General features: G+C 41.4%; 1 protein-coding gene across 4 annotated transcripts in view; it reads left to right on the top strand.

Annotated features, from left to right (window-relative positions):
• Positions 1–10,231: 10,231 nt before the first annotated feature.
• The window catches only part of CASP8AP2 (caspase 8 associated protein 2), a 42,115-nt gene continuing 27,861 nt past the window's right edge, over positions 10,232–24,485 (top strand). For all 4 annotated transcript variants that reach the window (XM_068551452.1, XM_068551451.1, XM_068551449.1 and 1 more), the window contains exon 1: positions 10,232–10,274. The gene's annotated coding sequence lies outside the window, so the exon portion shown is untranslated. The remainder of the gene's footprint in view (positions 10,275–24,485) is intronic.

Here is a 24,485-nt window from a genome sequence, read left to right as displayed (position 1 = left end):
CCCAAACGCAGCAACAAAGACCCAGTGCAGCCAAAAATAAATAAATTCATTAATTTATATTAAAAAAAAAAAGATGCTAGGTAAGCCCAAGTTCTAACTATCCCTTTGAGTTACTCATCTGTGAATGCTCCCATGTGTATGCACAATGCACATGTTAATAAATGTCTGTCTTTCTCTTGTTAATGTATTTTGTTAGTCTAATTTACGGGGCCCAAGCTGGTGAACCCAAAATGGGTAGAGGAAAAAGATTTCTTTCTCTCCCTTACAATACCAACTTGAAGAGGCTCCCACTGACCAAAGATAGTACAATATGAGCTTCAATAAGGCTAACAACTGCAATGAGTTGAAACCTGTTGTATATGTCTAAATCCATGAATACATAATATTTTTAAAAATTGGTTACCTTTGGAGAACAAGAACTCAATCTTAAAAGCTGGTAAGTAAAAGGAAAAGGTCAAAATTTTATCTTGCTTTTCATATATGAATTGTACCTCGTCCTACTGGATAACCAAATAGATGATAAGTGTCTCTTCATTAAAATATTCCAGTTAAGGGCTTCCCTGGTGGCACACTGGTTGAGAATCTGCCTGCTAATGCAGGGGACACGGGTTCGAGCCCTGGTCTGGGAAGATCCCACATGCCGCGGAGCAACTAGGCCCGTGAGCCACAACTACTGAGCCTGCGCGTCTGGAGCCTGTGCTCCGCAACAAGAGAGGCCGCGACAGTGAAGAGGCCCGCACACCGCGATGAAGAGTGGCCCCCGCTTGCCGCAACTAGAGGAAGCCCTCGCACAGAAACGAAGACCCAACACAGCCAAAAATAAATATAAAAAAATATAAATATATAAATAAATGAAAGATTACTATAAAAAAAATTCCAGTTAATATAAGACAGAATTAGAATATCACCATTTTGCAACATCCAATTAATCAATTGATAAATGGTTGCTGACATCACAAAAGGAGCAAAAAACCCAGACTTTAGGTGGCTCCTGATGAAAGAACATAATGCCACCTATGGTCTTGTCAAAAGGATCAAATCTCTAGATCCAGCTGCCAATTTGCAAAACATAAAGAGGACAGAAGAATATGCTAAACTGAACCATGAATATGTAATCAGAAAAACTCAAGACAGTTGGGAGATTCTGCAGGTCAAAAAATCAAGTTTTTTAAGAGATCAATTTAAAGAAAAAGAAAGGAGGACTTCCCTGGTGGTCCAGTGGCTAAGACTCCGCGCTCCCAATGCAGGGGGCCCAGTTTCAATCCCTGGCCTGGGAACTAGACCCCAAATGCTGCAACTAAGATTTTGCATGCCACAACTAACGATCCTGCATGCCACAAGGAAGATCCCAAATGCAGAAACGAAGATCCTGCGTGCTGCAATTAAGACCTGGCGCAGCCAAATAAATAAATATTAGAAAGAGAAAAATATATATAGAAAGATAAAGAAAAAGAAAGGTATGGGAGGGGGAAACTGTCAATTATAAGAGACTGCTGTGAACAAGATACTTCTGTTCCCCAAAATTCATATGTTGAAGCCCAAATTCCCCAAATAATGGTATTTGGAGGTGGGGCCTTTGGGAGGTAATTACATTTAGATGAGGTCATGAGGGTGGAGCCCTCATGATGGGATTAGTGCCCTTACAAGAAGAGGAAGAAACCAGAGCCCTGGCTCTCTGCTGTGGGAGGATACAGCAAGAAGGCAGCTGTCTGCAAACTAGGAAGAAGGCGCTCACCAGACACTGAAGCTGCTGGCACCTTGAATTCAGACCTCCCAGCCTCCAGAACTGTGAGAAATTTATGTTTGGTGTTTAAGCCATCCAGTCTATGGTATTTTGTTATAGTAGCTGAAATGACTGAGACTTATAAGACATCAAATTTTTAAAACACAGGAAAAACTAAATTATAGTGCTTACGCACTTGGTTAATAAAACCATGACAAAATGCAAGAAAGTTTTTACTCTGAAAGTCAGGGTAGTAATTACTTTTTGGGAGGAGGAGAGGGGCTATGATTGGGACAGGGCTTAGAAAGAAGTGTCTAAGTTCTATTCCATGACCAGGGTGGTAGTTACAATGAATTTAATGAGTAAGATTCTTTAATCTATATCTTTTTTTTGTTTCACAGTATAAAAGTTTTTTTTAAAAAAATGAATATAGAAAATGCAAATAAAAGCTAAAAATTTGTGGGATTCAGAATTCAGGAAACATCTGGTGTAAGAGTTCTCATTTCTCCCAGGCCCTCTTCCTTAACCTCTAGTTATTACCATCAGAAAATTACTCGCGGGACTTCCCTGGTGGCACAATGGTTAAGAATCCACCTTCCAATGCAGGGGACACGGGTTCGATCCCTGGTCTGGGAAGATCCCACATGCCGCGGAGCAACTAAGCCTGTGTGCCACAGTTACTGAGCCTGCACTCTAGAGCCCGCGAGCCACAACTGCTGAAGCCCACATGCCTAGAGCCCGTGCTCCGCAACGAGAGAAGCCACCGCAGTGAGAAGCCCACGCACTGCAACAGAGAGTAGCCCCCGCTCGCCACAACTAGCGAAAGCCTGCATGCAGCAACAAAGACCCAACGCAGCCAAAAATAAAAAATAAATAAATTTTTTAAAAAGTTAAAAAAAAAATTACTGGCACCTCATTAGGATATCATTTGAAGTATTATGTGAAGTTCAGAGAGTGCTGAACCAGGATCTAAAGACCTGAGTCATTAAGGTTGCACTTTTTTCAACCTTAGAAAAAAGATTGTGACCTGGGTTAAATGACTTAACCTTCCTAGGCCTTGGTTTTTCTCTAAAAGTTCTGATTCTGTGTCTATCTCCCAGGGTGAATAAAAACTCCTGGAACACAGGATCTGCCTTATTCATCTTTGTATCTCAACTTAGTTTGTCACACATATAATAGGCATTTAATAAATATTCGATCCTTCCAGGTATTTAGGTGACTGAGAAAACCAGGAGCAATTTACTTAATTAAATCACTTATGTGAATTATAAAATAAATATATTTGTTTAGAAACTGATACACTATCTGATTTCCCTATCTACTTATAAACTGTGTAGGAACAAATGCAAATTAAGAGGATTATTCTCCCTGTTGAAAAATAAGGGAAGAAACTCCTCCTTTCCCCCATTCACCCCTCCCTTTTCGGTTTTTTTTTTTTTTTTTTGGCTTCGGGGCAGCTTGTGGGATCTTAGTTCCCCGACCAGGGATCAAACCCATGCCTCCTGCAGTGGAAGTGCAGAGTCTTAACCACTGGACCGCCAGGGAAGTCCCACCCCTCCCTTTTCTTTCAGAATTTCTTTCACTCTCCTTTTCAAATATATGTAAGTCTTTTAAAATAAGCTTCTTGCCAGTTTCACAAATCAGGAATTTTTCCTCAAGGACCTGGGAGCCATTTCTTTAGAATTAAATCATCAGTAAGGAAGGTAATGCCCAATGGCCAATTTCAATAGCCTATTGAAAGCTAGGGACTTTTTCCGCAGAAAAATGTACCAATTCATAATTTTTGGCAAACAATTTCAGAGTGTTCCGTTATCCAGGCTCACCCATAAGCAGTTGCTCTTGCACATATCCCCCATCACACTGTGAACACTTCTTTACTTTCTGGTACAGCAAGGTATTTCAGGATCATCTTTTTTCCCTCTTGCTCCACTCCTGGATCATCCATATCTCTAAAGAGTTCCTTTTATTGAGGAATAGTATTTAGAGACCAAGATCTGTATGGTATGAGTGCTCATTGTTATTGGTGTGTCACTTCTTCTAGGCCCTTTCAGAGAAGAGAGATAGTAAATATGAATATAAATATAATATACACATGTATATAGACATACATATTCAAATCATAAGTTCATACTGATAACTCTAATCCAATCCCAAAACACAGGATCCCTCCTTATCTTCCTCCTTTCCATATTTGTATCATCCTTTTCCCATAGTGAGAACTCTGGCTCCCACAATAATCAATACATTTCTTCATTTCTCAGCTTTACAATATACACAGTATAATTTCAGAATTGCTACCTTCATACCACTGTAAACAGCAAACTTACTAATGGAGATTACAATTTGTTTGCAGGTTTTTTAAATTTGTTTTTTGTTTGTTTCTTTGCTTTTTTGTTTTAAACTAAAGATATATAGTCAAAGTACTGTGTTCCAAGTTTCCCTGGATTAGATCTTTTTCTTTTTTTTTTCCTGTTCTAGGTGGATATATTACTTTGAAATGCAGATAAGTTCACCATATTCATAGACCTTTGATTTTAAGTTGAAAAGTCAGAGAAGTTGACCAATGTTGTTAAAAGTATTAGAATGTTTGAGAGAACTTGAGGATTCACTACATGTTTAGGTACTGATGTAATAAGGAAGAACCTTTTGTATTCTATTACAAGTTAATCACTAAAGGGATGTTACCTATAAGCTTAAATTATACATAATGGCCCATCTCTGGGAACCCTGTTTCCCAGGTAATGAGCATTAAGCTAGAATACCTTTGTTTAGATCACAGGAAACATCCTGACCAGGCCCACCTGTGAATGACTGCAGGGAGGAAGAAATTAACACATTCCCTCCTGAGGCTGATGGGAACCAGGAGATGTTTGACTTTACTCCCTCCCCTTTTAGTATAAAAGGAGCCTGAATTCTAACTCAGGCAAGATGGTTCTTTGGGGCACGAGCCCACCATCTTCTCGGTCTGCTGGCTTTCCGAATAAAGTTGTTATTCATGTCCCAACAACTCGTCTCTCAATTACTGGCCTGTCGTGTGGTGAGCAGTATGAGCTTAGACTCGGTAACACTCAGTAATGTTTTACTTGTCAGGGATTTTGTGTTTGTCCTACAAGTATGAAGTGTTTAAAAAAACAGATCAAATGCATTACATTTATAAATGGAGTTTAAAATATTGAAGGGAATTTAATTAACTATACTCTATAAATGGGAGTGATTATTAATTTAAGTTCCTCAAACATTGAAGTCCTCCTTTGGGCCTTCCCTGGTGGCTCAGTGGTTAAGAATCCACCTGCCAATGCAGGGGACACGGGTTCGAGCCCTGGTCTGGGAAGATCCCACATGCCGTGGAGCAACTAAGCCCATGCGCCACAACTACTGAGCCTGCGCTCTAGAGCCCGCGAGCCACAACTGCTGAAGCCCGCAAGCCACAGCTGCTGAAGCCCACGCGCCTAGAGCCCGTGCTCTGCAACAAGAGAAGCCACTGAGATGAGAAGCTGCACACCGCAACGAAGAGTAGCCCCTTCGCTGCAACTAGAGAAAGCCCATGCACAGCAACAAAGACCCAACGCAGCCAAAAATTAATTAATTAATTACTTTTTAAAAAAAAGAATGAAAAGAGTAGTGAAGTGATGACTACTTGAGATGAATTTCTAAAAAAAAAAAAAACAGTCCTCCTTTGGCCTTCCATTCTCATATTTCATGTAACAATTTTAATAAAACTCTGCATTATTTTGTTCTGTCATTACCATTACTGTTCCAGTAATCTAAAACTTTGTAACAAATTATTACCTTAAAACATAGTGACTTAAAAACATCAACCATTAATAATATTTCACAGTTGGGGGGTTCAGGAATTTGGGCAGGGCTCAGATGGCAATTCTTCTCTTCCGTGAGATGTTGATTGAGGGCATCCAGTGGTATTGAGTTAGTAGATGGCCTGGTCTGGAGGGTTCAAGATGGGTTCACTCACATGTCTTGTGTCTTGGCAGGGATGGCTGGAAGGCTGGGCTCAGCTGGAACTGTAAGCTGGAATGCTTACATGGCAACTTGGGGTTGAGAAGAGAGAGAGAGAGATCTCCAAGAAGAAGCCTGGATAGAAACTGCAAGATCTCAGAAGTCCTAGAACATCACTGTCCTTGAATCCTATGGTCAAGCAAGTCACTAAAGCCAGTCCAGATTGAAGGGGCTGGAAATTAGACTCCACTTCTCAATGGAGGAGTAGCAAATAATTTGCAGGCTTCTTTATTTACCACAACTAGATGCACTTTTTGAGATTTCTAACAAATTTCCAAAGCACTTTCATCTGAATTATTTGAGTAAGAGAATTTTTAAAAACCGTAAAAAATACTATCACTGGAAATGTTAAGCCTAGCCACTTACCCATATTCAGGATACTGAGTATCTTGCACTTGTTCCTTTTGATAGACTCTCCCTCCTTCTTCATCCTGCTCTCTGCCCTTAGGAGCTGACCTGTTCAGGCGATGAGGATTCTCAGCAGATCTCCCTTCCAGTGGAAAATAGTATTTAGAAATCCTGATCTGGGTCTCAGGTGTGTTAATGACATATTGCTACAGGGTATCATTGCTTCCAGACCCTTTAAGGAACAGAAATAAGGGATATGTATTTTAAAAAATCATGAGTTCATGCTGACATTTCCAATTCACACAAAATAGTATAGGATTTCACCCCTAATTTTTTTTTGATTTCATGCTTGGATCTCTTTCTCTTTCACTAAATATCTTAATTCCTAAAAATATTAACATATTACATATTTCTTTATCCTACAATATACATAAAATAGTTTTAAAATTACAATGTTAACACTAACAATAAAACTGCTGCGTGAGGTATAAGATTTCTTTGCAGTTCTTTTAGTCCTTAGAATATATCCCACTCATGATGTACAGTCAGAGCGCTGTGTTCAAATGTCACTTAAAATAATGATTTCGCTACAATGAGGTATCACCTCACACCAGTCAGAATGGCCATCATCAAAAAATCTACAAACAATAAATGCTGAAGAGGGTGTGGAGAAAAGGGAACCCTCTTGCACTGTTGGTGGGAATGTAAATTGATACAGCCACTATGGAGAACAGTACGGAGGTTCCTTAAAAAACTAAAAATAGAACTACCATACGACCCAGCAATCCCACTACTGGGCATATACCCTGAGAAAACCATAATTCAAAAAGAGTCACGTACCACAATGTTCATTGCAGCTCTATTTACAATAGCCAGGACATGGAAGCAACCTAAGTGTCCATTGACAGATGAATGGATAAAGAAGATGTGGCACATATATACAATGGAATATTACTCAGCCATAAAAAGAAATGAAATTGAGTTATTTATAGTGAGGTGGATGGACCTACAGTCTGTCATACAGAGTGAAGTAAGTCAGAAAGAGAAAAACAAATACCGTATGCTAACACATATATATGGAATCTAAAAAAAAAAAATGGTCATGAGGAATCTAGGGGCAGGATGGGAATAAAGACACAGACCTACTAGAGAATGGACTTGAGGACATGGGGAGGGGGAAGGGGAAGCTGGGACGAAGTGAGAGAGTGGCATGGACATATATACACTACCAAATGTAAAACAGATAGCTAGTGGGAAGCAGCCGCATAGCACAGGGAGATCAGCTTGGTGCTTTGTGATCCCCTAGAGGGGTGGGATAGGGAGGGTGGGAGGGAGGGAGATGCAAGAGGGAAGAGATATGGGGATATATGTATATGTATAGCTGATTCACTTTGTTATGAAGCAGAAACTAACACACCATTGTAAAGCAATTATACTCTAATAAAGATGTTAAAAAAATGATTTTGTCTATGTGGTTATATTTCTCTTGTTTACACAGTTTCATTTATTTAGATTTATTTTCCATTTCTGCATTTTTTCTTTCTGATTTAATTCAATCTTTTAATATATGAAACACTTCCATAGTTCAAAAGTAAAAGGTTATAAAAAGGCAAACTCAACACTTTAAATAGGTAAAATATATGGTATGTGAATTATATCTAAATAAAGCTGTAATTTAAAAAAGCAAGAAAAGTCATGCATATTTCCATGTAAAAATACTTAAGTGGTGGCTTCAAGATACCATACGGTACCCTTTTTATGAGGTTCTAATGTATCGTTATGCAAAAACAAGCAAATATATGTATATTCTTTTTCTCATTCTTTCATTGTACTTTTTTCCCCTTAACACTATATCTCATAGATTACATGCAGATCTTCTTCAGAAATTGCTTTTACGTTAGCAACATTTGCAATTGTGAGTTCAGAGTCCATAAAGCAAAACTACTACTTTGTTTCCTTAAGAAAAATACTGATTCCTTCAGTTGGCTTCTGTAGGTATGCCAAATTGGCAATGAGGTCTTTCCAAGCAAATATTTTTATACCCATCTTCCCCCCTCCCCCATTTAAGAGAGTACCAGTAAAAATGAGAGACTTTGCAAGGGCTTAAATTATAAGGTCATTCTTTTCTGGAAGATAATTTTGCTGGAAATCTTTAGTTATTTTTGAGGCAAATATGCTATTTTCTTAATAATTTTTTTTTTTAATGTGACACATACTTTTAATTTTATTTATTTATTTATGGCTGTGTTGGGTCTTCGTTTCTGTGTGAGGGCTTTCTCTAGTTGTGGCGAGTGGGGGCCACTCTTCATCGTGGTGCACGGGCCTCTCACTATCGCGGCCTCTCTTGTTGCGGAACACAGGCTCCAGACGCGCAGGCTCAGTAATTGTGGCTCACGGGCCCAGCTGCTCCGCGGCACGTGGGATCTTCCCAGACCAGCGCTCGAACCCGTGTCCCCTGCATTGGCAGGCAGATTCTCAACCACTGCGCCACCAGGGAAGCCCCAATAAATATTTTTTTATGAATGCTATCATGAAGCACTCATGGTGAAAACCAGTATTCAACCAATTGCTAAGTTTTGCCACTTTCATCTCCTACATATTCTAAAATCAATCCCCTAGCCTACCTGCCATCTCCCTCAGGTCCTCATCTTCTCTAGCCTGGATCACTGCAACAGCATCTCAAAATCCTGCTTCTCAAGGCCAACAGATCTTACTAATGCAAATCAGATCACCAGCACCCCAAGCTTAAAATCCTTCAGTGGCGCTCCCCATCCCCGCCCATAAGACGAGCTCTTATGGAGGCTTCAAAGTCTCACCCCTTCCTCCCTCTCCAGCCTCACCTCGCGCTTTATGCCCCAGCAACACCGAATGCTTTGTGATTGCACACCCTCTACTCTTTCCCTTTCCACTACCTGGAATGCTGGCTGACTAACTTCTCTTCAGAAGCGAAGGTAGGTGGCTGGGGGAGAATCTAGGAAACCAGTATTCTTCCAGAGAACATATTCTCCCAAATGGGGCCTTTTTGAAAACTTTAAAAATATGCAATAAATTGTTATGACAGTTGCAAGTTGTTAAAGTGGACAAAACAGGAGGAAAGGACTAGGGATCAAGATCAAATCCCTCGTTGAGGTAGCATTGGAAGTTGGCTTTATTTCCCCACCAATCAATGGCGCAGGCCCAGCCTCCGGAGGCTAGACCCTACAGGCACCTCAGATTCCTGCAGGTTCTAAGAGACGACGCCGGTAGTCTACCTCTAAAAAGCACTCCTCTCCCTCCCACCCCACTGGCCTGGTATCCCCTCCTCGAAGCTCCAAACTCCCTGAGGTAAATTGCTTATCATTCAGTAAAGTGTCTGAGGGAACAACAGTGCGTACTCATCGTCATCGAGCCAGCACCCAGCACCTGTCTAGCACGCGGTTAACAATCAATCGAATTAACAGAATAAAGAACTAAATAGGGTTTTCCTGGTGGCGCAGTGGTTGCGAATCCGCCTGCCAACGCAGGGGACACGGGTTCAAGCTCTGGTCCGGGAAGATCCCACATGCCGTGGAGCAACTAAGCCCGTGCGCCACAACTACTGAGCCTGCGCTCTAGAGCCACAACTACTGAGCCCGTGTGCCACAACTACTGAAGCCCACGCGCCTAGAGCTCGTGCTCCGCAACGAGAAGCCACCGCAGTGAGAAGCCCGCGCACCACAACGAAGAGTAGCCCCCGCTCGCCGCAACTAGAGAGAAGCCCGCGCGCAGCAGCGAAGACCCAAAACTGCCAAAAATAAAATAAATAAATTTATTTTTTTAAAAAAGAACTAAATAAATGACAGGGCCTTCTCAGATGTTACTTTCCCTTTCATTAAAGAGCTTCTCCCAGACACCGCCCCTACCTCGGCCAAGGTCCTGCCCCGGCGGTAGCAGAGCCGCGCCCCTCCTTCCCCGCCAGCTCAGACCCCGCCCCTTTCCCTGAAGCCCCTAGAAGACTACGGGAGTTTGGCGCCAACCGTGTTTTTTTTAATCCCTCCCAAAGGCGGGAACTAGGAATGTGCGCCGGGGACGTGCCTTGCGTCTGATCTGATTGGCCTTGGGCGCTCAATCCCGCCTCCACGTGCTGATAGCGCGCTGGCATTGGTGGAGACGTCAGAGAGACCTCGGTGTTCAGAAAGGACCCTAGGCTACCTTGGGCCAGGCGGGGCGGGTAAGTTGCTTCGGGGTTCTGGTCTGCGCGGGGCTGCTGGGGAAGAGGTTGCCCTGCGCGGTAGTACTCTGAGAGGAGGCCGGCAGCGTCCGGGGAACCAGGGAGTTAAAGGCAGCGGCGGAGTCTGTGGCGGGGGGATGGCGCGTCTGATGTCCGGGGCTCCCAGGAAGCCGCGTTCCCGCCGCCCTCGGATGCAGCTTCTGGGCTTTCACCCCCAATCCCTCTGTGGTCCCTCGAGAGTATCCGGGCGGGGGCGGGGGCGAGGGTGAGCGCAGGTAGGAAGTGTCCTTTCGACCGCTCTTCCTGCCCCTCCCGCCCAAAACCAATCTTCCCTTGGAATGTACTCTTAAATCTTTCGGATGGGAGTCTCTGGAGGAATGGGTTTTTCCTGTGTCTGGTGATCATTGATGTTGGTTGTTTCCGCTCCTGTTACGCCCAGAGAAGTTGTTTATCTTAATCTCTACAGCGAAGAGAGCCATGCCTAACACATAGTAGGCCCTAAATCGGATGTAAATGTGTAATTCGTAGAATCTCAGGATTTGCTCTTCAGGCATCAAGTTGGCATTGATTCTGATTCTTCTCTGGTCTTTCCCGTTGTCCACAGCTCCAGTTCCAAACCTTGCCTCTTTTCAGGACCCCTCCCCCATCTCACTCAGGGCTCCTTTGATAGGAGGCGGACAGAGGCCTTCAGGGCCAGAATCCCCATACTCCAGTTATCTCCTGACGTTTCTTGCCATTTTACAAGAGATCGCCCGTTAAAAAATTTGTTATACTCTTCTCTCTAATGAATGTTCTTGATTTTGTCATATGGCTTTAGAGACAGCTGGGATCTAAGGCCAGATCTGCCTTTTACCAGCTGTTTGACCTTGGGGCAAGTTTCCCTTATCTGTTTCCTCATCTGTAAATTGGGAAAAAGAATAGTCTGTACCCCATAGGACTTTTGGGAGTATTTAAAGTAAATTGATAATGTATTTAGAGCATTTAGGCCAGTGTCTGGCACATAGTGTACAGTATATGTGGCGTTTGTTATTCTTTTCCCCTTACATCTTTTTAGGGGTCTTGCTGTATTGGATTAAGTGTTTCCCATGAGCCTAAAAATACCCTCTCCCTCTCCCCTGACTCTTTCTCTACACGTTTTTGTTTTTCACTACACATGTTTATTTCATTCCCTCGATTTTTTTCTTAAAGGAAACTTCCTTCAGACTGTCTCTTAAAGACGTTGTCCTCTCACAAAAGTCTAGGTGATCCTTCTCTCATCTGCTTCGACTTCACATCTGAATCCATTGGGATTGTTCCTCAAAAGATTATGAGTGAGCTTGCAACTCTTTTCTTGGTTCTCAACTTTGAAAATTTTGCCTCTTCACTTAGGTGCAACTCTCCTATCACAAGCAACTCTCATTGTATATTGAGATCCTCATTTGGGGAAAGGTGAGAGCAAGTGTGAAAAATCGTTCTTTGCAAGAGATTCTGATACATAAGTTTTCCTCCTCTCCTTCCTCTTTTCCTTTTCAAGAGAATCACTGGCCTTTATAATTTCAAGAGTAATCTCGGCTACAGCAATTATGTCTTTTTTTTTAATTGATGAAGTATAATTGATTTACAATGTTGTGCTAGTTTCTGGTGTACAACAGTGATTTAGTTATATATTTATGTATATGTATATATATATTCTTTTTCATATTATTTTCCATTATGCTTCATTATAGGATATCGAATATAGTTCCCTGTGCTATAGGACCTTGTTGTTTATTTTATATATAGTAGTGTGTATCTGCTAATCCCAAACTCCTAATTTATCCCTTCCCCACCCCCTTTCCCCTTTGATAACCATAAATTTGTTTTCTATGTCTGTGAGTCTGTTTCTGTTTCGTAAATAAGTTCATTTGCATCATATTTTAGATTCCACATATAAGTGCTAGCATATGGTATTTGGCTTTCTCTTTCTGACTTCACTCAGTATGACAATCTCTAGGTCCATCCATGTTGCTGCAGATGGCAATATTTCATTCTTTTTTATGGGCTGAGTAGTATTCCATTGTATATATGTACCACATCTTTTTTATCCATTCATCTCTCGATGGACTTTTAGGTTGTTTCCATGTCTTGGCTGTTGCAAATAGTAGCAATTATGTCTTGTCTTCTGTGCTATATACTCCATTTTCCAACTGTCTATTTAGACATTTTCTGCTGGATGTTCGACAGATAATTCAACATGGCTTCTTTGGTTCTCCATTTCAGTTAAAAGCATGACTACCTTGTTATTCAAGCTAGGAACTGCAGAGTTGTCTGTAACAAATTGGGATTTTGATTAATTTAGTAATTATTTTTTTATTACCTACCAACCTGTCAGGCTCCGGGCTGAGAGCTGGGGATACAATGGTGAACAGAACAGAGCCAGGCCTGTTCTTGGTGGAGCTTATAGCCTAGCGGGTGAGGTGGATATTTCTCTAGGAATTCCACAAAAAATGTCATCATAAACTGAAAAGAGGCCATGTAGAGAAAGGACAAAGTGGTATAAGAATATTTAACAGAGGACCTGACCTAGTGGAGAGAAAAGGTAGCCAGGGAAGGCTCAAACATTACTTAAGCCACAGTATGACACACAGATGAGTTGAGTGAAGGAGAACAGTGAGGAAAGAACACTCCCTGCAGAGGCGCTGTGGTGGGAGGGACAAACATTGTGTTCTAGGAGCTGAAGGAAGGCCAATATGATCAGAGCAGAGAATGGGGGAGAATGCTGCAGAATAACCCTAGAGGAGTGGTGAGAGGCCGGGTCACTCAGGGCTTGGTAAGAAGAATTGTGACAAAATTTGTTTTTTAACCTAAGATCAGCTGGAAGCACTGAAGGGTTTTAAGCAGAGGAGGAAACATCAGATTTTCATTTTGAAAAGACAGCTCAGGCTGTGGTTTTGAAATGGGCAAGATTGGATATTTGAATACCCTTTCCCTTAAATCTTTTTGATTCTGCTACAGAAATCTTTCAGGTCTGCTCCTAGTCTTTATTTCCACTACTAATAACTTAATCATCCCTCATTGTCTCCTGCACTTTTTTTTGGCTGTGTTGGGTCTTCGTTGCTACGCGCGGGCTTTCTCTAGTTGCGGCAAGCGGGGGCTACTCTTAGTTGCCATGCGTGGGCTTCTCATTGCGGTGGCTTCTCTCGTTGTGGAGCACGGGCTCTAGACGCAGGGGCTTCAGTAGTTGTGGCTCGCGGACTCTAGAGCACAGGCTCAGTAGTTGTGGCGCACAGGCTTAGTTGCTCCGTGGCATGTGGGATCTTCCCAGACCAGGGCTCGAACCCATGTCCCCTGTATTGGCAGGTGGATTCTCAACTACTGCCGCACCAGGGAAACCCTTCTCCTGCATGTTTTAATAGCATTTTCTATCTCCCTTGCCACTGATATTTTCTATACTCTTCTTGCTAGAGTTGAATGTCTGAAAAGCAGATTTGATCATGATATTTCTCTGCTTTAAAAGCCTTCAGTGGTTCCCTCATTCCATAGTGGATGAAGCCCAAGTATTGTAATTATATCACTGGACTTTTCTAAAATCTCAATTCTCACATTCTAACCTCTGGGTATTCAAACCCAGGCTTGCTTGTGGGCTCTTAGATAGATGTGGGGAGATGGTGTCAGGAAGTGTGTTTACGAACACAAACCCAGTTTCACTGAACCTTGGGGTTTTGGAAACCTTGGGATAGTGAGTGATAGGGCTAGAAAGGTAGGTGCTTTTCTTGACTTTATTCAGTAGACATTGGGAAGTAATACAAAGTTTTTGAGCAGGAAGTAAGATGAGCAGGATTGCTTTGGAAGAACTAACCCAACTGTTGTGTGTAACATGTGTCTGGAGAGGGGAGATAACTAGATAGCTACAGTGGGGGGTCTGAAACAAATTTCGATAGCAAGAATGAGGAAACATGGGAGAAGCGTTGTAGGGTAGCATCTGTAGGGATGCTACTTAAAGAAGTAGCAATGTCAGGAGGTGACAAATGTTGATAGAAAGGTGATCTTTTTTGGTTTTGGACTTGGTGAGCTTGGACTTACAGGAATGTGTTTACTTTATTAACTTTAGCATCTTATTGCTGACTGTTGATTTGTTTTTTAGTACAAACATATCCTAATTTTCAAGCACTGAGGGGCAGCAGAGGAGTCTATAAATCTGATCTGGTACCCCTACTTTTTGTGGCAGTTCTTGCTCTCTATCCCGACCTCCTTGTGTTTGCCCATCAAATGTTTAATCCAAACTGCTTTGCAGTTGTAGAAAATAAGATATTGATGTCTAGGAGCTTGTCACCTTAGGAAAGTATTCGGATACCTTTTTACAAGGGCCCAATAGCATTTAGAGCTAGTTATGTGTTATTAAATTGTAATAACCACAATTGTAATTGTAATTAAATTGTAATAAAGTTAAAGAGGGAATTCCCTCTTTAACTTAAAATTTTTTTTTAATCATCTTTTTTTTTTGGCTGCTCTGGGTCTTAGTTGCAGCATGTGGGATCTTATTTGCAGTGTGCGGGATCTTTAGTTGCGGCATGTGGGATCTTTTTAGTTGTGGCGGACTCTTAGTTGCAGCATGTGGGATCTAGTTCCCTGACCAGGGATCAAACCCAGGCCCCCTGCGTTGGGAGCGTGGAGTCTTAACTGCTGGACCACCAGGGAAGTCCCTTAACTTTAAATTAATTAAAATTAATTACAATTTAAACATCAACCTCAGTGTGTTAGGCCGAATAATGGATTCCCCAATATGTCCATCTTCTAATCCCAGGAACCTATGAATATGTTGCTTTACATGGCAAAAGAAACTTTGGAGGGAATTCCTTGGAGGTCCAGTGGTTAGGACTCTGTGCTTCCACTGCAGGGAGCATGGGTTCAATCCCTGGTTGGGGAACTGGGATCCCACAAGTCACGTGGTGCGCCGGCCCCCCCCCCCCCCGAAAAGAAACTTTGCAGATGTGATTAGGATTTTGAAATGGGGAGAGTATCCTGGATTATCCAGTTGGCCAGTATTACCATAAGTGTCCTTAAGAGGAAAGCAGGCGAGTAAGTGACAGGAAAGGCCATGTGATGACAGAAGCATGAGGAAGGTGGGGAGGGGAGCAAGTCTGACCATGGAAGCAGAGGTCAAGAGGTGAGGAGATGTCACACTATTGGCTTTGAAGGTGGGAGAAGGAGCCACCAGCAAAGGAACATAGGCAGCTTCTAGAAGCTGGGAAGAGCAAAGAACAGTTTCTCCCCTATAGCCTCCAGAAGGAATGCAGCCCTCCTGAACCTTGATTTTTAGACCAGTGAGACTTCTGACCTCCAGTACTGTAAGGTAATAAATTCGTGTTAAGCCATGAAGTTTGTGGTCATTTGGTAGAGCAGCAATAGGAAACGAACAGTCATTCACACTGTGCATATTTCATGTACTCAATAGCTACATGTGACTAGTAGCTACCATACTGGACAGCTTAGATATAGAACATTTTTTATCATCATAGAAAGTTCTATTGGACAGCACTGGTCTAAAATAACAGTTCTCAGAGTGTGATCCCCAGCAGCATTACCTGCGAACTTTTTAGAAATTCAAATTCTCAAGCCTCATCTCAGACCTACTGAATCAGAAACTTCAGAGATGGGCCCATCAAATCTTGTGTTTTAACTTCTCCAGGTTTTTCTTTTCTTTCTTGTTTTTAATAGACTTTATTTTTTAGAGCATTTTTAAGTTCACAGCAAAATTGAGCAAAAATGCAGAGTGTTTCCATATGCTTCCTGCGCCAACACACAACTTCCTCCCTCTATCAACATCTAACACCAGAGCGGTGCATTTGTTACAATTAGTGAACTTTGTACATCACTGATACACAATCATTGGTACATTGATACCTGATTATCACCCAAAGTCCAAAATTTACATTTGATAAGCCTTAGTTTTTAACCACTGTGCCAATCTCCTAGCCTAATTGAAGGCCACTTTCCTGAGCGGGGATTCAACTGAGACCTTGAAGGGTATGTAGAATTTCCAAAGCAGGGGGTTGGAAGGACATTTCAGGCAGGAGAGTTGTATAGAGAAAGAAGTGGAGGGATTTTTCAGGGTACTTGGCAAGTTTGACTTGAGCAAGAGGCCCCAAGCTTTAGTTAGTCAGTTGAGTATCAACCTCATGAAGTTTGTCCTAAGCAATAATAGCCATGAAATCATGGGTTTAGAATGCAAGTTTTATTCTTGAATCCCCATTGAAATAAATATGTTAATCTTTGAAAAATATTTGGTTATATGCCACTAAAGTTATCCCTAGAGCCCCCAGTGATAGTCATGCCCCATTCTGGAAAACATTACCATAGGGAATTACTGGAGATCCCCTGGGGAGGTAGGATGAGGCCACTGCTTGCTGAGCAAGGATCATCTGTGTCCCAAGTAAGCTGCTTGCTGCTGTTCGTAATTCTCTAGCCCCAGACCTACCAGCATATTTGATCTTATTTTTCCTGGCCGGCAACAATTTGGTGGCTCCCTATTCTCTTCTAGATAGAAGAGTGAATGCCTTAACATAACCTACAAGGTCCTTGGGGATCCTGGGATAGGCCTACCATGGCCCCATCAGGCTGGTGAAGAGAGGGAGACAGGAGACAGGGAGGATCTCCTGGAAGAAGTGACATCTGAGCTGCAGTCTAACCGATTTAGGGGAGAGAACTAGGTGATGGTGGTGAAGAGCTTATTTAGGTAGAAGGAACAGCATCTGCAAATTTCCTGAGGCAGGAAGGACCAATGTGCATGTGAGCACCTGAAAGAGGCACTAGAGGAAGAGTCAGGGAGAGGAGTTTGCAGGGGCCAGACCCTGCCTTCAGTCCCTGGGGCCATCACAAGCATTGTGATCTTAATGCTGTGCCTTACGAAACTTCTCCAGGATTTTCTGATGCATGTTAAAGTTTAAGGAAAACTTTAGAAGGCAGATGATTCCAGTAGAGATTGGTAAATGCAATAATGACATGTTCAGCATGTTGATAGAATAAGGGATTGGGAATTAACTATGCCTCTAAATAGTTTTTTTTTGTGGCTGCATTGGGTCTTTGTCGCTACGTGTGGGCTTTCTCTAGTTGCGGTGAGCGGGGGCTACTCTTAAGTTGCAGTGCGTGGGCTTCTCATTGCAGTGGCTTCTCTTGTTGCGGAGCACAGGCTCTAGGCGTGCGGGCTTCAGTAGTTGTGGCTCGTGGGCTCAGTAGTTGTGGCGCGCAGGCTCTAGAGCGCAGGCTCAGTAGTTGTGGTGCATGGGCTTAGTTGCTCCGCGGCATGTGGGATCTTCCCGGACCAGGGCTCGAACCCGTGTCCCCTGCATTGGCAGACGGACTTTCAACCACTGTGCCACCAGGGAAGTCCCTAATTTATTTTTTGTGTGGTAGCTGGGTTTGGGAAGGGGATGAGCAGTCCAGGTGAGGAAACAGAATGAGCAAGATATTGTGGAGTTGAAGTACATGGCATATTTCAGGAACTGCAAGTACAGATATTTCTGCTCTAATGTTATATGTATTCTTGAAAAACCTTTACTTCTGCAAAATCACTCACTAAAACAGGGTTTATGGGAAAAATAGGAGCAGAATACTCAAAGCCTATCTACTCATATTACTGGAGCAGCAACAGGAACAATATCAATTGTAATTAAAATATCGGCACAGTTAAAAGACATGTTAAATTCCTAGTAAATAAGTATCTCAGTAAATATAGGTCTTTTCCTCAAGAAAAAATAAGGATGAAGATAGCTTGATGGAAGGAGGAATAAGGAAGGATTGCGGCAACAAGAAGAGGGACATAAACATCAGAGGTTGTAGGTACAGAGGCAGATGCAGGCTTCATGTGAAATCTTGTGACGCTGGACTGGATGGCTCTGGCTCATTGCCTTGTGTCTGGCTTTGTCCCCCATCCTCCTTCCCACAAGGATTGAGGGAAACCAAACTTAAGCCCATGGAAGACAGAGCCTGCGGCTGTACTGAGACTAGAGGAAGAAAGGGGAGTGATGGGTATCTAGGGTAAGGGTGGCACGTACAGGACTAGATTCCTTCTTGCTTGCTGTGTTTAGCTGCTGTTCATTAATGGTGCAAAACTTTAACATCCTGGGAAAGAACCCCATCTGAACCAACGTAATTTCTGGGTTATACTGACATCATTTCTCTATTTCTCAATAATGTATGTGCTAACTTGCATTACAGAAACGTGCTGTGGTGGCTGTGGCTGGAGTGTGTGAGGGGAACAGTGAGAAATAGAAAAGCACTCATAGACATTTCTAGAAAGGCCTTGGGTTTCGCGCTAGGGAAGCTCAACTTGATAATTTTATTTGGGGTAGCTGTTGAAGGTTTCTGACCTGGGAGAGAAACACAGGCTAGACATAAACAGGGTTGATTTTTGGCCTCAGTGTGGAAAATGGTAAGAGGTAAAAGATATTGGTAGTGTAGAAACTAGCTAGGAGACTTTTATAATAATTTAAGTGAGAAATAATTATATCTGAAACTGGAACAGTGACTGAGTGCAAAGGAGACACTAAATTTGAGAGACTTAAAAATCACTAAGAATTTGTGACTGCTTGAAAGTGAGTGTGGTGCTAAGAAAGAGTCAAAGATAATGGAAGCTTTTAGCTTGAGAGTGAATTGAGGCAGGAGATGATAGTTTATATTTTCCATATCCAGGCACTTACGTAATTTACTTTCTTCCATTATTATGCCTCATGTAATCACTCTTTTCGTTCTGTCTCCGTCTTGGGTTAAGTCTTATCATGTGGACTTTTATAGTAGCCTCCCTCCCAGTTTCTTTTCCTACACTTTTGTCTTTCCAGTTCATTCCACACATTAGCCTTCCTCTTTCCTTTCTTTATACCAATGTACTAACTCAGCAACCTTCAGTGCTCTTATCTTCTGGAAGTTCAAGACCAGATACGTTGGTTTGACATTTAGTATCTTCTGTTTGACACTGATGAAATTTTAGTTTTGTCTCCCAATCCTGCTCTGAGGTCTGTTTCAACTAGGCTGTTTTATTTACAGTTCTCCATGTCTGCCTTTCCTCCAAGGTTAATATTCTCATTTGGAATCTACAGAGATCTCCACAGATACCTCCCTCTCCTCCATTGACATGCAAGTCCTTCCCCTCCTACCAAGCAAGTCCTCGGCAATGTGTATGCTTTTATTCTCCACACATTTTTGCCAACATTTGGGAGGGGATAGTGGCTTTAAGGGGGCCCAAAGAGTACTTCTAGCGTGCTGGTAATGGTCTGTTTCTTGATCTGAGTAGTAATTCCGTGGATGTGTTCAGTATGTGAAAAATATAGGACTGTCTACTTATGATTTGTGCTTTTTTCTATTTTTATGTTATACTTCAATAAAAAATTTACTCTCTCCCCATCAAAATAAAATATGTCCTGACTCTCCTAGGCCCTTTGCACTTCAATTTGAATTTTATGGTCAGCTTGTTAAGTTTGGGATTGCATTGAGTTGATAAAGTTAGGGAGAATTTGCCAACCTTGATGTTGAGTTTTCCTAAAGATGATTGAGACATATTTTGTCATTTAGAGCAGAGGTAGGCTGCCTGTTCTTGTAAATAAAGTTTTATTGGAACACAGCTGCCTCTATTCATTTACGAGTTGTCTATGGTTGTTTTGGAGCTACAGCAGCAGAGTTAAGTCCTTGTGACAGACCAGATGGTCTACAAGCATATAATGCCTACTTCCTGACCCTTTAAGAAGAAAAGGTTTTCAGGGGACGTCCCTGGAGGTCCAGTGGTTAGGACTCTGCACTTCCACTGTAGGGGGCAGGTCCAATCCCTGGTCGGGGAACTAGGATCCCGCATGCCTCACGGCATGGCCAGAAAAAAAAAAAAAGAAGAAGAAAAGGTTTTCAAATCTCTGATTTAGATCTTTTATTATTTTCTCCATAAAGGTCTTGTATTAGATGAATTCCTATGTACCTTATAGTTTTGTTGTTGTAAATAATATCTTCTTATCAGTTACGTTTAAAAACTGTTTGCTGTCATATAGGAAACCTGTTGCTTTTTGTGTATAATCTTACATTCAGCGACTTTGAGAAACTCTTACCAGTTCTAATAATTTGTAGATTTTCTGCATAGGTGATCATAGTGTGAATAATGGCAGCTTTGTTTCTTCCTTTCCAGTTCTGTCTCATTTCATGTTTTACTCTTTTTGCTAATAGAAGCAAGCTTGACTTTGAAGGAGATGGTTCTATGGTTTCAACATCGTGCATGATGATTAACGTGAGGGTTTTGTTTTTTTTAAATAAGTAAATTTATTTATTTATTTATTTTTGGCTGCATTGGGTCTGTTGATGCGCACGGGCTTTCTCTAGTTGCGGCGAGCAGGGGCTACTCTTCATTGCGGTGCACGGGCTTCTCATTGCAGTGGCTTCTCTTGTTCTGGAGCATGGGCTCTAGGCACGTGGGCTTCAGTAGTTGTGGCACACAGGCTCAGTAGCTGTGGCGCATGGGCTTAGCTGCTCTGCGGCATGTGGGATCTTTCCAGCCCAGGGCTTGAACCCATGTCTCCTGAATTGGCAGGTGGACTCTTAATCACTGTGCCACCAGGGAAGTCGCAATGTGAGGGGCTTTGTTTTTATTTAGTATAAATATGTCTTCTATCAGTTTATGAAAGTTCCCATCTTTTTTTTCTTGGCCACGCTGCCCAGCATGTGGGATCTTAGTTCTCGAACCCGTGCCCCCTGTGGTGTAAGCATAGAGTCAGAGTCCTAACCACTGGACCGCAAAGGAATTCCTGAAAGGTCCCATCTTAAACTTTCATAAACTGCAACTTTGCTGATAGTTAGTGTTGAACTTTATCGTATGCCCTTCCTGTGCAGATGTTGAGATGATCATATTTTTTCTTTTCTAATCTAGCATGAAATATACTAATTTTTAGTTAGTAGACTATTATTGGATCAGTTTTAGATTTACAGAAAAATAAGGAAGTACAGAGAATCCCCATATGTCACCCTACACCCCCCAGTTTTCGCTGCTATTAATATCTTACGATAATTTCTTATAATTAATGAAAAAATTGATACATTATTATTAATTGAAGTCCATAGTTTATTCAGATTTCCTTTATTTTTACCCAATATCGATCCTTTTTTTTTGTTTCAGGACACGATATTACATTTAGTTGTCATGTCTTCTTGGGCTCCTCTCGACTGTGGCATTTTCTCTCATTCCTTGTTTTTGGTGTCCTTAGCAGTTTTGAGGAGTACTAGACAGGTATATTGTAGGATGCTCCTCTAATTAGAATTTGATGTTTATCTCATCAATAGACTGAGATTATGGGTTTTGGGAAGATCAAAGGTGAAGTGCCATTTTCATCATATCATATCAAGAGTACATATTATCAACATGATTTATGACTGTTGATGTTGGCTTGATCATTTGACTGAAGTAATGTTTGTCAGCTTTCTTCACCATAAAGTTAGCCCCCCACCCAATTCCATACTCTACTCTTTGGAAATAAGTCACAGTGCACAGCCCTCATTTGAGGGTTGGGAAGTTAGGCCCTGCCTGCTTTAGAGTGTAGTATCAGCATAATTTATTTGGAATTCTGCATGGAAGATTTGTTTCTTCTCCATTTACTAATTTACTTATATCAGTGTGGACCATGTATGTTTATTTTATGCTGTGGGTCATAATCCAGTACTACTTTAATTTGTTGCTCAAATTGTTCCAGCTTGGGCTATTGAGAGCTCTTTCAGTTGGTTGCAGTGCCTCTTTGACATACCTCTGTTAGTTTTTTTTTTTTTTTTTGACTCTTCCTTACTTTCTTGCACTGTAAGATGCTCCATGTTCATCTTGTGCATTTTCTGCCCCTGTCTTAGAATCAGCCATTTCTTTAAGAAGCCCTGGTCCATCTTAATGGAGAATAGTATTAGAAACCAAGATATGGATACTAGTTGTGCTTATTGCTGCTTTGCTGGTGGAGCAAAGAAATAGTACATATGTGTCTACTAACTCATGTATATACATATACCTGTAAATATTTCTGTGTATATTCATCTGTATCTATGTTAAGTTAAATGTGAGTTCTTACTGATGTCTTCAACTATAATCCATTACCACAGGGATCATTTTTAGTGTGTTCTCTTGCTTTTCTGTAACCTTCCACTTCAGTAGCAAGAAACCTGGCTCCCACCATCTACCACCCATCTATTTAAATTGTTCAATTCCAATATACACATATAACAGTATCAGAACTAACAACTCATACCCTGCTGGGAAGCAACTTTATCAACTAGAAGACAGTGCTTATATGAATTGAGTTTTTAATGCTATACTATCCTAGCATTTTTGGGGATAAATCTTACTTGTCCGTAGTGTATTTTTTTTTTATTATTAATTAATTAATTTATTTTTGGCTGTGTTGGGTCTTCGTTTCTGTGCGAGGGCTTTCCCCAGTTGCGGCGAGCGGGGGCCACTCTTCATCGCGGTGCGCGGGCCTCTCACTATCGCGGCCTCTCCCGCTGCGGAGCACAGGCTCCAGACGCACAGGCTCAGCAGTTGTGGCTCACGGGCCCAGTTGCTCCGCGGCATGTGGGATCCTCCCAGACCAGGGCTCGAACCCGTGTCCCCTGCACTAGCAGGCAGACTCTCAACCACTGCGCCACCAGGGAAGCCCCGTAGCGTATTTTTGTTTTTCTTTTTTGTTTAATGTCTTGCTGGCTGCAGCTGGCTAATTTTTTTTTAAAGGCTATTTCTATGTTCGTAAGAAAGATCGACTTGTAGTTTTCCTGTCTTGTAATTTTCCTGTTTTGCCCTATCTTTGCCCAGTTTTGATGTCTAGACTATACTAACCTTATAAACTTATTTGTCTCTCAGCCTTCTTTTTTTCCTATCTGTTGTCTGGAATAGATTATGGTTTATCTGTTCTTTGAAGGTATGACAGGATTCACCTGTAAAACTGTCTGGGTTTAGTAGTTTCTTTATGAGTAGATTAATTACTGTATCAAATAATTTAATCCTCCTAGATGTGTACATATTTTCTGTTTCTTCTTCAGTTTTGGCAAGTTACATTTTTCTAAAAAACTATCCATTTCACTGAACTTTCAAATATATTTTGTTAATAACTTAATCTCTGCTATATGTGAAGCTGTCACTCCTTTTTTATTCCTAATGTTTGTGCCTTCTTTCTTTTTCTTTATTAGTTTTGCCAGGCATATGCCTATTTGATTTGTCTTTTCAAAGAGCCAGTGTTTATTTTTATTCATCTTTATAGTGTTTGTTTCTTTTTATTAATTTCTCTTTTTATGTGTTTCTTTCTTTCAGTTTACTTTGTTCTTTTTCTTGAGTTGGATGTTGACCTCAATATTTTGTATTCTTTTCCTATAAATTTATTTAATGCTATAACTTTTCCTCTAAAAGTACTATTTTGATTGTACCCCACAAATATTTTGTTCTGTGGTGTATTCATTGTTATTTAGTTCTATGTATTTCCCAGTTTCCATTAATGTTTGTTCTTTGACCTATGTTTGTAAATTTCTAAAGGAATTGGGAAATTTGAAAATGCACTGTTAATTTCAAATTTTATTGATAAAAGCACTTTTATGAAATTTGTTGAAACTAGCTCTATTATGATATAGTGTCAGTTTTTATAAATATGCTTGAAAGTAATATAAGTTCTTTTACTGTAGGTAATATATCAGTAAAAATCATCAGATCAAACCTGTCAATTTTGTGTTCAGAGCTGTATCTTTAAATCTCTTTAACTGCTTTATTAGCAGAGAAGAGTGTGTTAAAACCTCTATTGTGACTGCTTACCTGTATCAGACAAGGTCCAATCAGGAGACAAAAACCACATGGTAATTTGAAAAGAGAAAGCATTATTAACAGAGGGTTGGAATAACTGGGAATTGTTTAGTAAAGAGTTAAAGATAACCCTAAGGAATGTAGGAATAGCAGATATAAGGATCAGCCACTACCTTTAGGGCTGAGATAGATCATCCAAAGAAGAGCTGTCTCCCCCTCATTGGAAAGAGTGTGGCCAGGGCTAATTGGATGGTGGAGAAGTTGCTAAGTGCCTTTCTAGTGACCTTGCTTTGAATCTGGCCAGGAGGTGCATGGGGAAGCTCCTGGATGCTGCTGGCTGTCAGGTGCTGTGGTATCCAAGAGTTGGAGAAGCTGCCCTCTCCATGAGCCTAGCAGGAGAAAGCTGTGTCCTGCAGGAGCCCATTGTAATAGCAACCTTACGTATAGGAGGCAAGCATGCAGAA

The sequence above is a fragment of the Eschrichtius robustus genome, chromosome 9, assembly GCF_028021215.1.
Source record: "Eschrichtius robustus isolate mEscRob2 chromosome 9, mEscRob2.pri, whole genome shotgun sequence".
NCBI lineage: Eukaryota > Metazoa > Chordata > Mammalia > Artiodactyla > Eschrichtiidae > Eschrichtius > Eschrichtius robustus.
Note: the sequence above shows the minus strand (reverse complement) of the source record. Positions and strands in the feature narration are given on the sequence as shown.